We start from the raw sequence: 14,565 nt of genomic DNA on the forward strand, positions 1-14,565 counted from the left end.
GTCACTAGGGTCACCACCAATCTTGTAGACGACGTATGCCGATGAACTCGGCACTTCTGGTGCTGCCAACGCGAACGGCAGCGGTGGACGCGACTGGAGTGGCATCTCTCCTTGGTAAGTCCCCAGAGCTGGTCCTGACGGAGAATACTGATGGCTCATGATTTCCTGGATCACGCGCAGAGCGACACACTCCAAAGTGTTCACCAGGCTCTCAGAATGGCGGTGCAGCGAATGAGCCACCATGAAGTTGATCTCCCGACGCAGCCGACTCGGTGCGTTCTTCCGACCGGGTGGACAGGTCCACTCCATCGAGCGCGCCAGGTGAGAACCCTTTCCACCTGATGCCATGTGAGCGGGTTCTCGTGGAAAGAGCCGATGAGGTCGGCTTCGAGGACCGCTTTGATCTCGTCATGCTTCTTCTTGAGCTCCTCGGTCGGATCCTCGTACTTGACCCGGAGTGCCTTCCGCCATCTCGGATGTAGATGGCGACGCGGTTGATGTCGAAGACAGTCCCACCGGGCGTGCCGAATGTGTTGCGGTCGGAAACCCACCGGCGGGCAGCGACGGGCAACACCGTAGAGCCGGGAATCTCCCGGGACTGCGGGCTGGCCCCGGTCCCTCCGAGCGACGGCCCGCAAAGCCTTCGGCACGCACGTCCGATGCTGATGCAAGGGCGTGCCACCCGACCTATACCCGGTCGGGAAGGTGTTGGATGATGCCTCGCTTAGTTTCCGCATGGCATACACGTAAACGTTAAATACGAGCCTCGATCGGCTCTCGAGGTTGTCCTGTGAATCGGCTCAAAGAGCCGATCCACCCATGATGCGTACGAGGTGTACGATCGGATGGTGGTCCTGCTTGATCAAGATAAAGCTAAAGCGACCTACTACGATTTGGGGTTTTCACCGCATAATCGGAACATCCTACTCGTGATCGAGCCCGGCGGCCACGCACGGTGATCGTAAACCGACCCTAGACAAGGCCTAAAAACCAACACGAAGTTGATCCTCGGAACATCCCGTCTAGGGCTAGCAAACTACACCCTACGCGCCACCGGATCCTTCGACCCGTTTGTAAGGCCTAACGATGCGGATATTAAACTAATCCTTGAAGAACAAGGAGCAATCATAACGGATCGGATCTACTAGACAATGATCAAGCGGGGTGCCGCCCTTACACCCAAGATAGGTGTAAGGGCGGCTAGATGCCTAAGGGTTGCACGACGATAGCATATGATATGATGAACAATGCTAACCCTAAAACATCTATGATAACTACGTTGCTCGCCATCAAAAAGGCTTCAGTACGAGCAACGCATGAATGACGAATAAACGTGTGCTGCCTAGATCGCAAGATGCGATCTAGGCAGCATAGTGCTTACCCGGAAGAAACCCTCGAGACGGGGGAGTTGGCGATGTGCCTAGATTGGTTTGTGGTGAACGTGATTGTTGTTTATTTCATAAACCCTAGATACATATTTATAGTCCGGGGGACTTTCTAATGTGGGAATAATCCCAACCGGGCACGATCCCAAACTCCTTCTAACCGACACGCATCCTACTATGTTACAGATACACGGGCAAACTAGCTCAAACTTGATACACAAGGCCGATTCATGTATTTCTTCTATGTATATTCTTCAAGCCCATCTTCAATCGCGGCCCACCTCTGATCCGGTCAAATTCTGGTGATAACACACCTGTATTTCACTATCTCTTCGCCGAACTAGTGCACCTATTAGGTGTGTTGGGGACACAAGAGACTTCTTGCTTTGTGGTTGCAGGGTTGCATGAGAGGGATATCTTTGACCTCTTCCTCCCTGAGTTCGATAAACCTTGGGTGATCCACTTAAGGGAAACTTGCTGCTTGTTCTACAAACCTCTTCTCTTGGAGGCCCAACACTGTCTACAAGAATAGAAGCACCCGTAGACATCAAGCACTTTTCTGGCGCCGTTGCCGGGGAGGAAAGGTAAAAGGCACTCATACTCCGGTCCCAGGTAAAGTACTTTTCTCGTTGCCGTTGTGTGTGTGCTCGAAGCTATTTCCTTTAGATCCTGCAATTGCATCTTTTTGTTTCTTGTTTACACTAGTTTGGCATAATGGACAACAATGAGCTTCTTATTCTATTTCCTGATTTAAGACATGGATGGTTTGATGCGAAAATTAAAAAACCTATGGAATCTTATTTGCATGCTAGTAGTAATATTAGTATGAACGCTTTGAACACCATTGTTGATAATGATATGGAAAATTCTAAGCTTGGGGAGGTCGGTTTTGATGAAAATGATCTCTTTAGCCCTCCGGGTATTGAGGAGAAAGTTTATGTTGATTATGATATGCCTCCCATATATGATGATTATAATGATAGTGGTCTTTTGTTGCCACCTACTATGGAGGATAAATTTAATTATGATTATACTATGCCTCCTATATTTGATGATGAGAATAATAATGATAGCTACTTTGTTGAATTTGCTCCCACTACAATTAATAAGAATGACTATGCTTATGTTGGGAGTAGTAATTATTTTATGCATGAGACTCATGATAAGAATGCTTTATGTGATAGTTATATTGTTGAGTTTGCTCATGATGCCACTGAAAGTTATTATGAGAGAGGAAAATATGGTTGTAGAAATTTTCATGTTACTAAAACACCTCTCTATATGCTAAAAATCTTGAAGTTACACTTGTTTTATCTTTCTATGCTTGTTGCATTATGCTTCATGAATTTGTTTATTTACAAGATTCCTATGCATAGGAAGCATGTTAGGCTTAAATTTGTTTTGAATCTGCCTCTTGATGCTCTCTTTTGCTTCAACTACTATTTCTTGCGAGTGCATCATTAAAACTGCTGAGCCCATCTTAATGGCTATAAAGAAAGCACTTCTTGGGAGATAACCCATGTCTTTATTTTACTACAGTACCTTTGTTTTATATTTGAGTCTTGGAAGTTGTTACTACTGTATCAACCTCTTCTTATCTTAGTTTTATTGCATTGTTGTGCCAAGTAAAGTCTTTGATAGTAAGGTTCATACTAGATTTGGATTACTGCACAGAAACAGATTTCTTGCTGTCACGAATCTGGGCCTAATTCTCCGTAGGTAACTCAGAAAATTATGCCAATTTACGTGAGTGATCCTCAGATATGTACGCAACTTTCATTCAATTTGAGCATTTTCATTTGAGCAAGTCTGGTGCCTCAATAAAATTCGTCTTTACGGAATGTTCTGTTTTGACAGATTCTGCCTTTTATTTCGCATTGCTTCTTTTGCTATGTTGGATGGATTTCTTTGTTCCATTAACATCCAGTAGCTTTGTGCAATGTCCAGAAGTGTTAAGAATGATTGTGTCACCTCTGAACATGTGAATTTTTAATTATGCACTAACCCTCTAATGAGTTTGTTTCGAGTTTGGTGTGGAGGAAGTTTTCAAGGGTCAAGAGAGGAGGATGATATACTATGATCAAGAAGAGTGAAGAGTCTAAGCTTGGGGATGCCCCCGTGGTTCATCCCTGCATATTTCAAGAAGACTCAAGCATCTAAGCTTGGGGATGCCCAAGGCATCCCCTTCTTCATCGACAACTTATCAGGTCACTTCTCTTGAAACTATATTTTTATTCGGTCACATCTTATGTACTTTACTTGGAGCGTCTGTGTGCTTTTATTTTTGTTTTGTTATTTTCTTTCTCTGAATAAATACATGCTTGTGTGGGAGAGAGACACGCTCCGCTGGTTCATATGAACACATGTGTTCTTAGCTTTTAATGTTCATGGCGAAGGTTGAACTGCTTCGTTAATTGTTATATGGTTGGAAACGGAAAATGCTACATGTAGTAATTGGTAAAATTTCTTGGATAATTTGATACTTGGCAATTGTTGTGCTCATGTTTAAGCTCTTGCATCATATACTTTGCACCTATTAATGAAGAAATACATAGAGCTTGCTAAAATTTGGTTTGCATAATTGGTCTCTCTAAGGTCTAGATAATTTCTAGTAAAGAGTTTGAACAACAAGGAAGACGGTGTAGAGTCTTATAATGTTTACAATATGTCTTTTATGTGAGTTTTGCTGCACCGGTTCATCCTTGTGTTTGTTTCAAATAATCTTGCTAGCCTAAGCCTTGTATCGAGAGGGAATACTTCTCATGCATCCAAAATCCTTGAGCCAACCACTATGCCATTTGTGTCCACCATACCTACCTACTACATGGTATTTCTCCGCCATTCCAAAGTAAATTGCTTGAGTGCTACCTTTAAAAATAATTCAAAATTTATCACCTCTGATTTGTGTCAATGTTTTATAGCTCATGAGGAAGTATGTGGTGTTTATCTTTCATTCTTGTTGGGCAACTTTCACCAATGGACTAGTGGCTTCATCCGCTTATCCAATAATTTTGCAAAAAGAGCCGGCAATGGGATTCCCCAGTCCCAAAGTAATTAACCTAAATAGACACTCCTCCATGGTATGTGATTGTTGGACGGCACCCGAAGGATTCGGTTAGCCATGGCTTGAGAAAGCAAAGGTGGGGAGGAGTGTCATCATAATAAAACTAAAATAAAAAGGCACTCCTTCATGGTATGAGATTGTTGGCGGGCACCCGAGGATTCGGTTAGCCATGGTTTGTGAAAGAAAGGTTGGAAGGAGTGCCACCCAAAAATAAAAATAATTCATGGGAGCCGCTCTTTGAAGGTTTGTCTGGCAAGGGGGTTAGAGTGCCCACTACCATTCGTTGACAACAACAAACACCTCTCAAAATTTTACTTTTATGCTCTCTTTATGTTTTCAAAACCAAAGCTCTAGCACAAATATAACAATCAATGCTTCCCTCTGTGAAGGGCCTTTCTTTTACTTTTATGTTGAGTCAGTTCACCTATCTCTCTCCACCTCAAGAAGCAAACACTTGTGTGAACTGTGCATTGATTCCTACATACTTGCATATTGCACTTGTTATATTACTTTACATTGACAATATCCATGAGATATACATGTTATAAGTTGAAAGCAACCGCTGAAACTTAATCTTCCTTTGTGTTGCTTCAATACCTTTACTTTGATTTATTGCTTTATGAGTTAACTCTTATGCAAGACTTATTGATGCTTGTCTTGAAAGTACTATTCATGAAAAGTCTTTGCTTTATGATTCAGTTGTTTACTCATGTCATTTACCATTGTTTTGATCGCTGCATTCATTACATGTGTTTACAATAGTATGATCAAGGTTATGATGGCATGTCACTCCAGAAATTATCTTTGTTATCGTTTACCTGCTCGGGACGAGCGTAAACTAAGCTTGGGGATGCCGATACGTCTCCGACGTATCGATAATTTCTTATGTTCCATGCCACATTATTGATGATATCTACATGTTTTATACATACTTTATGTCATATTTATGCGTTTTCCGGAACTAACCTATTGACGAGATGCCGAAGGGCCAGCTTGTCGTTTTCTGCTGTTTTTGGTTTCAGAAATCCTAGTAAGGAAATATTCTCGGTATCGGACGAAATCAACGCCTAGCATCCTATTTTTCCACGAAGCTTCCAGAACACCCGAGAGCCGCCAGAGGGGGGCCACAGGCCCACCAGACAGTAGGCCGGCGCGGCCAAGGGGGCCCGCGCCCTCGTTGTGTCGTCGCCTCGTTGACCTTCCGACGCCGCCTCTTCTCCTATATAAAGGTCCCCGACCTAAATCCTCGAGACGAAAAGCCACGGTACGAGAAACCTTCCGGAGCCGCCGCCATCGCGAAGCCAAGATCCGGGGGACAGGAGTCTCTGTTCCCGGCACGCCGCCGGGACGGGGAAGTGCCCCGGAAGGCTCCTCCATCGACACCACCGCCATCTTCATCAACGCTGCTCGTCTCCCATGAGGAGGGAGTAGTTCTCCATCGAGGCTCGGGGCTGTACTCGGTAGCTATGTGGTTCATCTCTCTCCTATGTACTTCAATACAATAATCTCATGAGCTGCCTTACATGATTGAGATTCATATGATGATGCTTGTAATCTAGATGTCATTATGCTAGTCAAGTGGGTTTTACTTATGTGATCTCCGGAGACTCCTTGTCCCACGTGTGTAAAGGTGACAAGTGTGTGCACCGTGTGGGTCTCTTAGGCTATATTTCACGAATACTTATTCATTGTTATGAATGGCATAGTGAAGTGCTTATTTATATCCCTTTATGATTGCAATGTGTTTTGTATCACAATTTATCTCGTGTGCTACTCTAGTGATGTTATTAAAGTAGTTTATTCCTCCCGCACGGTGTAATGGTGACAAGTGTGTGCATCGTGTAGTACTTGGCGTGGGCTATGATTGTGATCTCTTGTAGATTATGAAGTTAACTATTGCTATGATAGTGTTGATGTGATCTATTCCTCCTTTCGTAGTGTGAAGGTGACGAGTGTGCATGCTATGTTAGTACTTGGTTTGGTTATGTTGATCCGTCATGCACTCTAAGGTTATTTAAACATGAACATCGAATATTGTGGAGCTTGTTAACTCCGGCATTGAGGGTTCGTGTAATCCTACACGATTAGTGGTGTTCATCATCCAACAAGAGAGTGTAGAGTCTAGCATCTATTTATTTATTCTGTTATGTGATCAAAGTTGAGAGTGTCCACTAGTGAAAGTATGATCCCTAGGTCTTGTTCCTAAATACTGCTATCGCTGCTTGTTTACTGTTCTACTGCATCTGTATTGTCCGCAATATTACCACCATCAACTACACGCCAGCAAGCACTTTTCCGGTGCCGTTGCTACCGCTTATATTTATTCATACCACCTGTATTTCACTATCTCTTCGCCGAACTAGTGCACCTATTAGGTGTGTTGGGGACACAAGAGACTTCTTGCTTTGTGGTTGCAGGGTTGCATGAGAGGGATATCTTTGACCTCTTCCTCCCTGAGTTCGATAAACCTTGGGTGATCCACTTAAGGGAAACTTGCTGCTGTTCTACAAACCTCTGCTCTTGGAGGCCCAACACTGTCTACAAGAATAGAAGCACCCGTAGACATCACCATGTCACCTCGCGATACGCACACAAAACCAGAAAACCTATCAACTACGCTTCAGTCTTCCGATCTTGACGTGTCCAACGAGGTCACCGTGCACTTGCAAATCTAACAATGATACTCACGGCACACGGTGAGATTACTCAAGTGTTGTCATCAAACACACAAAACTTGGGGTTTAAACTTTGCTCTTACAATCTCCCCCTTTTTGGTGTTTGATGACAACACAAGACTTTACAATAACATATGATATTATGATGAGATACTTAGATTTGCAAAAACTCGACGGAGCTCCCCCTACACATGTGCATATCATGAATATGCATTTGAATACAAATACACATGTTCTAGAGACATCACTCCCCCTAGTTTCTACAAACCAAGCACATATGAAACATGGATAAATGACATGTTCAAGTAGCATATGCACAATATGGAGGCAACATAAGATCATGCAAGGAGATTTGGGTGAAGTTATCATACCATAGCCTTGAGAATACCCAAACTCACCATAAGATGCCTCCAAAGGGTTGTTGATGTAGCCACACGAAAAGATAAGCAACTAGAACCAAAAGGCTAAAAACAACAAAGGTCCCCATCCACATGGGAACTTCTCCCCCTTTGGCATCGGAACACCAAAAAGGAGGGTAAAGAAACTAGAAGGATGGAAAAAAAAGAACATACAACCAAGCTTGCAAAAACCAAAAAGGAAAACAAGCTTGAATGAGGTTCTCCAAAAACACGAAGAAAAAGAAAGAAGAAGAAGGACAAAAAGAAGGTCACAAAGAAACACAAAGAACCGAAAAACCCCTCAAAGAGGAGGTTGGTGGCCGAAGCCACCGTGTAAGAGTGTAGTAGTGTGAGGTCGCGTAGATGTATCTAGGACTCACGGACTACAACTAAACATGAAGCTCACAAGTCACTCAATTGACAAATAGCATATGTTTTGGATTTCTTTATGCATTATGGGGGGAGGGATAGCTCAATAGATTTAAACCGCACTCCCCCTATGTTTATGCGTGCCTTTCAACTAGATATAAAGGTTAGGAGTGGTATGTGCGCACGACGGTCAAGCAAAGTTCGATGGATCAATGATATTTAGCTCATGCCTCAACTCAATGAAACGCTTCTCATCCAAGGGCTTTGTGAAGATGTCCGCCAATTGCTCCTTGGTGCCAATGTAGGATAGTACAATATCTCCGCGAGCAATGTGATCCCGGATGAAGTGGTTTCGTATCTCAATGTGCTTCGTCTTGCCATGAAGAACCGGATTGTAGGCGATCTTGATTGCGCTCTCATTGTCACACAAAAGAGGCACCTTGCTATACTCGAGTCCATAATCCCGCAAGGTTTGCCTCATCCACAAGATTTGAGCACAACTACTCGTCGAGGCAATATACTCGGCTTTTGCGGTGGAGACGGAGACACAATTTTGCTTCTTCGAAGACCAACACACCAAGGATCTTCCAAGAAAATTACAAGCTCCGGATGTAGACTTCCTATCAACCTTGTCGCCCGCCCAATCGGAGTCGGTGAAGCCAACCAAAGCAAAGTCCATGTCCCTTGGGTACCATAGTACGAAGTGTGGGGTATCAACTAAATATCGAAAGATCCTTTTGACCGCCACAACGTGGCTTTCCTTCGGGATTGCTTGAAACCGTGCACACATACCAACGCTTAACATTATATCCGGGCGAGAGGCACAAAGGTAAAGAAGGGAACCTATCATCGAACGGTAGAGCTTGGGATCCACCACCTTGCCGGTCTCGTCAAGAGAGAGTTGACACTTGAGATGCATTGGAGTTCCAATCCCCTTGGCGTCCTTCATGTCGAAGCGCTTGAGCATGTCTTGGAGATACTTTGCTTGATTGATGAAGGTGCCTTGTCCCATTTTCTTGATCTCAAACCCGAGGAAGTACTTGAGTTCACCCATCGTTGACATCTCAGACCTATTTGTCATCAACATAGCAAACTCATCATTGAATTTTGTGTTAGTCGAGCCAAATATGATGTCATCTGCATAGAGTTGGCATACGAAAAGCTCCCCATTGACTTTCTTAGTAAAAAGAGTGGGATCGATTTTCCCCACTTCGAAACCACGGTCTTCAAGCAACTCCTTCAGATGCTCATACCAAGATCTAGGAGCTTGCTTGAGTCCATATAGGGCCTTTTTGAGCTTGAAGACATGGTCCGGGAAATGGGGGTCCTCAAATCCCGGGGGTTGCTTCACATACACCTCGTCATGTAGAGGACCATTAAGAAAAGCACTCTTAACATCCATTTGTTGCAACTTGAAGCCATGATGAGAGGCAAATGCCAAAAGGACACGGATGGACTCAAGCCTTGCAACGGGTGCAAAGGTTTCACCAAAGTCCACGCCTTCAACTTGAGAATAGCCTTGTGCCACCAATCTTGCTTTGTTGCGGATGACCATGCCATGTTCATCTTGCTTGTTCTTGAAGACCCATTTGGTGCCGATAACATTGCGGCAATGATCGGGTCGCTTCACGAGAGTCCACACATCATTCCTCTTGAAGTTGTTGAGTTCCTCTTGCATTGCATTCAACCAATCGAGATCTTCAAGAGCTTCATTAACTTTGAGTGGTTCCACCATAGAGACAAAGGTGTGGTGCTCACAAAAGTTTGCTAGTTGCCTCCGGGTGGTTACTTTGCTCTTTAGATCACCAATGATATTACTCAAAGAATGGGACTTGAGGCGCAAGTGTCTTGCAATAGGATCTTCACGGCGAGTGACGGCTAAAGGAGAAGATTCTTGTGGGTCCTCTTGGCTTTCATCACGGTTTAGGTCCTCGCCTTGACCTTCATTGTTGTTGAAGTGGGCATCATCATCATGAGATTCGGATGACTCGGGGGTACTAGGAATGGTATTATCCATAAAGATCATCCCCGAGCCATTCGGAGAAGAACTTGAAGCTTGGCCTTGGTCACTTGATGTCGGTTGTTGTTGTAGATGAGCTTGTGGTGAATGTTGTTCTTGAACTTGCGGTAGATGTTGTTCTTGAGCTTGTTGAGGTGAGCTTGTACTTGATTGTTGTGGTAGATGTTGAGGTTGAACTTGAGGTTGTGGTAGAGGTTGGCTTGCATTTGTAAGATCAATGGAAGAAGCTTGGCCTTGTGGTGTAGATGGCTCCACTTGGGTGGAACTTGGTCCTTCCCCGGTACTCATAGAAGGTAGCTCTTGAGGTCGGCGAATGCCAACACCCATCCTTCCTATGGCATCCGGGGGAATTGCATCTCCTTTCTCACAAGAAGCACTTCGCTCCTCCAAAGACCTATCATCTTCATCGAATGTCACGTCACAAGATTCTACAACCCGCCCATTTGACTTGTTGAAGACTCTATAGGCGTGAGAGTCCGTAGCATAGCCAACGAAAATTCCTTCTTGAGCTCTTGAATCAAACTTAGATAGGCGTGTGTCTTTGACAAGCACATAGCATTTGCATCCGAAGACCTTGAAGTATGACACATTTGGCTTGTTGCCGGTGAGGATCTCATATGGTGTATTCTCAAGACCTTTGCGCAAGTAGAGACGATTAGTAGCATGGCATGCGGTAGAGATAGCTTCCGCCCAAAAATTGTAGTTAGACTTGTATTCCATCATCATGGTTCGAGCGGCTTCGATCAAGGTTCGATTCTTCCTTTCGGTGACCCCATTTTGTTGGGGAGTATATGGCGTGGAGTATTGGTGTTGAATTCCTTCTTCGCCGAGGAAGTCATCCAAGGTGTAGTTCTTGAACTCCGTTCCATTGTCGCTCCTTATTGCGAGGATCTTGTTGTCGTACTTGCGTTGAACTTGGTTGGCACACTCCATCATGGTCCGTTGAGTCTCACTCTTGTACTTGAAGAAGAATACCCAACAATAGCGTGAATAGTCATCAACAATGACGAGGCAATAATTCTTTCCTCCAAGACTTTCATGAGACGGTGGACCGAAGAGATCAACATGTAGGAGCTCCAAGCATCTTGTGGTAGAGATGATAGTCTTGGTCTTGTGAGGAGCTCCATGCATTTTTCCTTGTACGCAAGCCCTACAAACATGATCTTTGCAAAAAGAGACATCTTCTTTTAGTCCGAGAATGTGGCCACCCTTGTGGAGACTTTGCAAAGTCCTCATGTTGACATGGGCTAGTCGGCGATGCCATAACCAACCCTTGTCACCTTTGGCGAATAGGCAAAGAGCGGAAGATGTTGTCTTTCCGGAGAAATCGACAACATACAATCCGTTCTCTACATATCCAACAAAAGCTACATTGAGTGTCTTGCTCCACAAGAGTACCACCATATGTTCATCAAAGAATGTGCATAGACCCATACGAGCAATTTGATGAACGGAGAGTAAATTGTAACCAAGGGTCTCGACAAGGAGGACATTCACAAGTGAGATGTCGGGTGTTACCACCACCTTGCCAAGACCCAATACCTTAGAGCACGTGTTGTCGCCATATGATACGGTAGAGTGAGAAGGCTCGAGGTAGACAACAATATTCTTACTTCCGGTCATATGACTTGTGGCTCCACTATCAACCACCCACTTAGCGCCACCGGAAGCATAGTCCTACAAGGAATCAAGCCTTGGATTTAGGTACCCATTTTTCAATGGGTCCTAGCATGTTAGTAACAAGGGGTTTGGGAACCCAAATAGTCCAATCAACATTGTCCTCTTGAGGACCAATAAAGCGAGCACGAATATGTCCATAGTAATCAACAAAAAGAACATGAGAAGGGTTGTTAGAGCCGGCGAAACCCTTCGAGGCGGAGTTGGGTACTCCATCCCTTCTTGAGCTAGCATCGCTCTCCTCAAGGTTGATCTCCATGTTCTCCTTGTTCTTCTTCTTCTTGGTCCTCTTATTCCTCTTCCTCTTTGGCTTGGTAGCCACTCCTCCTTCATTGCAAGAGTCCTCTTCGGCTCCATCTTTGGCTCCAATGACTCCTTCCAAGTACTTGGTTTGAACTTGGAGTCTATCAATTTTGGCCTTCAAACGATTGACTTCATCTTCATGCTCCGGGTGTGGATGACAAATATCAAACACTTGTACTTCCTTTGCCTTGTTCACCCGGAAATGTTCCATCAAAGCTTCTTCTTGGAGAGAGTTCATCTTCATGAGCATACGCTTGTCACTCTCCAACTTGGCAATGTCACTTTCATGAATGCAACACGCACGGTCCTTGCTCAAAGGAAAATACTCCTTCAATGCTTCCTCTTGCATGGTATTGACCTCCATGAGCTTGGCTTCCCTTCTCTTCAAGGTGGCTATTTCTTCCTCATGATCACAACAAGTGTCCTTCTCCTTGCTCATGCGGAGACATTCCACCAAAGACTCTTCTTGCTTGCTACTCAAACTCAATAGCTTGGCCTTGGTGGTCTCAAGAGCGGCAATTTCTTCTTCATGGTTGCAACATGAGGTCTTCTCTTTGCACAAGCGGTAATATTCATCCAAGGCTTCTTCTTGAAGAGCATTGACCTCCAAGAGAAGAGCATTGTGCTTCCTCAAGGAAGCAACTTGATCAACAAGCTCGTCATGGCAAGAATTGGGGTCTTCATCATCTTTCTCTTTGTTGGCTTCCTCAAGAGAGAGCATCTTATTTTTGAGCTCACCAATCAAGTCAAGAGCATGGTCTCGATCTTTGGTGAGTCGAGAAACAATAGCCTCGTTGGAGTCTTCAAGGACGATGACACTAGCTTCAAGAGACATGCGCAGATTTCGTTCATCTTCAAGCTCTTCTTTGAGAGAGGCAATCTCATTTGCCGCTTCCCTTTCCAACCTCTCCTTCTCCTCTATAAGGTCTTGTGCCGCACCGAGTTGACTCAAGAGAGCCCCAACATGAGTCTTGGTATCCCCTTGCATGTTAGTGAGAAAAGAATCCAAACCCATAATCTCACGTTTAACGGTGAGACTAGTGGCATCATCAATATATAAGGCATTAGTCGAGGATGATGGTTTGGAGGGGGGTTTTACCTCCGTGGATACCTTTGCCATAAGGCAACGAGCATTGTTGGTGACGAGGTTCTCGTTGGGAGATTCGAAGAGGGAGATAGATGGAGTGGTAATGGCGATGGCGGCCACTCCCTCTCCTTCCTTGTTGGAGCTCTTGTCCCCACGTTCTTCATCCTCATCGGAGGAGTACTCTTCTCGAATGATGAAGGCTCTAGGCTTCTTGGTGTAGGAGACCTTGTCGTCATCGGACTTGGGGGAGAACTTGGAGAATCCTTTGGTGAGTGACTTGAACTTTTCCTTGCGGATAAGCCTTCCACCATGATCTTCTCTTCTCTCAAACATACAATCCGCGACAAAATGATTCTTGTCGCCACAATTGTAGCATGTTCTTCCCCTTTGCCCCTCCCTTGGGCTCTTCAAGAAACTTCTTGGAGAATCACGTGATCTTCTTGGTCTTGTGCTTCGGGACTTGTTTCCATCCCAAAATTTCTTGGCGGCGAGAGCCATGTGCTCATGATAATTGATCTTGAGATCATCCGGTCCCCACTCAACGGGATCCTCATCGCTTTCACTAGCCTCATGTACCCTCATCTTCAATGCAAGGTTGGGCTTGCGGGAGTTGTGGGCGCGAGCAACAAGATCCTCCGCATTCTTCTTGGAGATGTCCAAAGCGATGACTTCGCTAAGAACTTCATCGGATGTCATAGCACGGAAGGAGGCGTTTTGGCGGATGGCCGTCAACTTCACTTCCTCATAAGGGAGGAGAGCGTTGTAGAACTTGCGCTTGATCCAATGGTCATCCACAAACGTTGCTCCAAGATCTTGCATTTGCACGGCAAGAGCGATGAGGCGCCGATACATTTCTTCGAGGGACTCTCCTTCAATCATGACAAAGTTGTCGGCCATATTGTTCACTTCATCAAAACGAGAGCTTTGGATGCTTGCATTTCCGAGGAAGAGCTTCTCAAGTTTATCCCATGCTTCCTTGGCGGTCTTGAGCGAGCGGATATGAGCACGGTCCTTGGGCGTGATGGCCATGTGAATCATGTTGATGGCGGTGGCATTGAGTTGGTCATCCACCACTTCTCTTCTTGTCAAGCTCTTTGGGTCTCGTGGTGAATAGCCCTCCTCGATGATACGCCAAAGCTCGGTAGATGCGCTGCGCACATGAGAACGCATTAAGAATTGCCAATTTTCAAAGTTGTTTGACTCAAGTAACGGTGGTGAACCATGCGACAAGATATGTGGCATAGGTATTGGAACATTTACGGTGTAATCACTTGGTGGTGGCACCTCATGATAACCCCTAGACGTTCCGCAACCGGTGTCTCATCCTTCCCCTTTGTTGAAGTGCCGGTCTTCCCCAAGCCCTTCCTTTTGTGGATCTTTGTCGCTTGCGCGACAAAATCAACAAGAGGAAAGGGGTTAGCTTTTGGTGGGGGATCCTCGGCACTTGCTTTAGGATCAACAATAGGGTTCGGTTTTTGAGCAACCAACTCCATCATCATCGCCTTCATTTGGTTAACGATGGATGACTCCAATTTCTTGAGGTCATCCAACGTAGCCGTTGTGGTATCGACGGGAGATGATGGAGCG

Source organism: Lolium rigidum, chromosome 7 (assembly GCF_022539505.1).
Source record: "Lolium rigidum isolate FL_2022 chromosome 7, APGP_CSIRO_Lrig_0.1, whole genome shotgun sequence".
Classification (NCBI taxonomy): Eukaryota; Viridiplantae; Streptophyta; class Magnoliopsida; order Poales; family Poaceae; genus Lolium; species Lolium rigidum.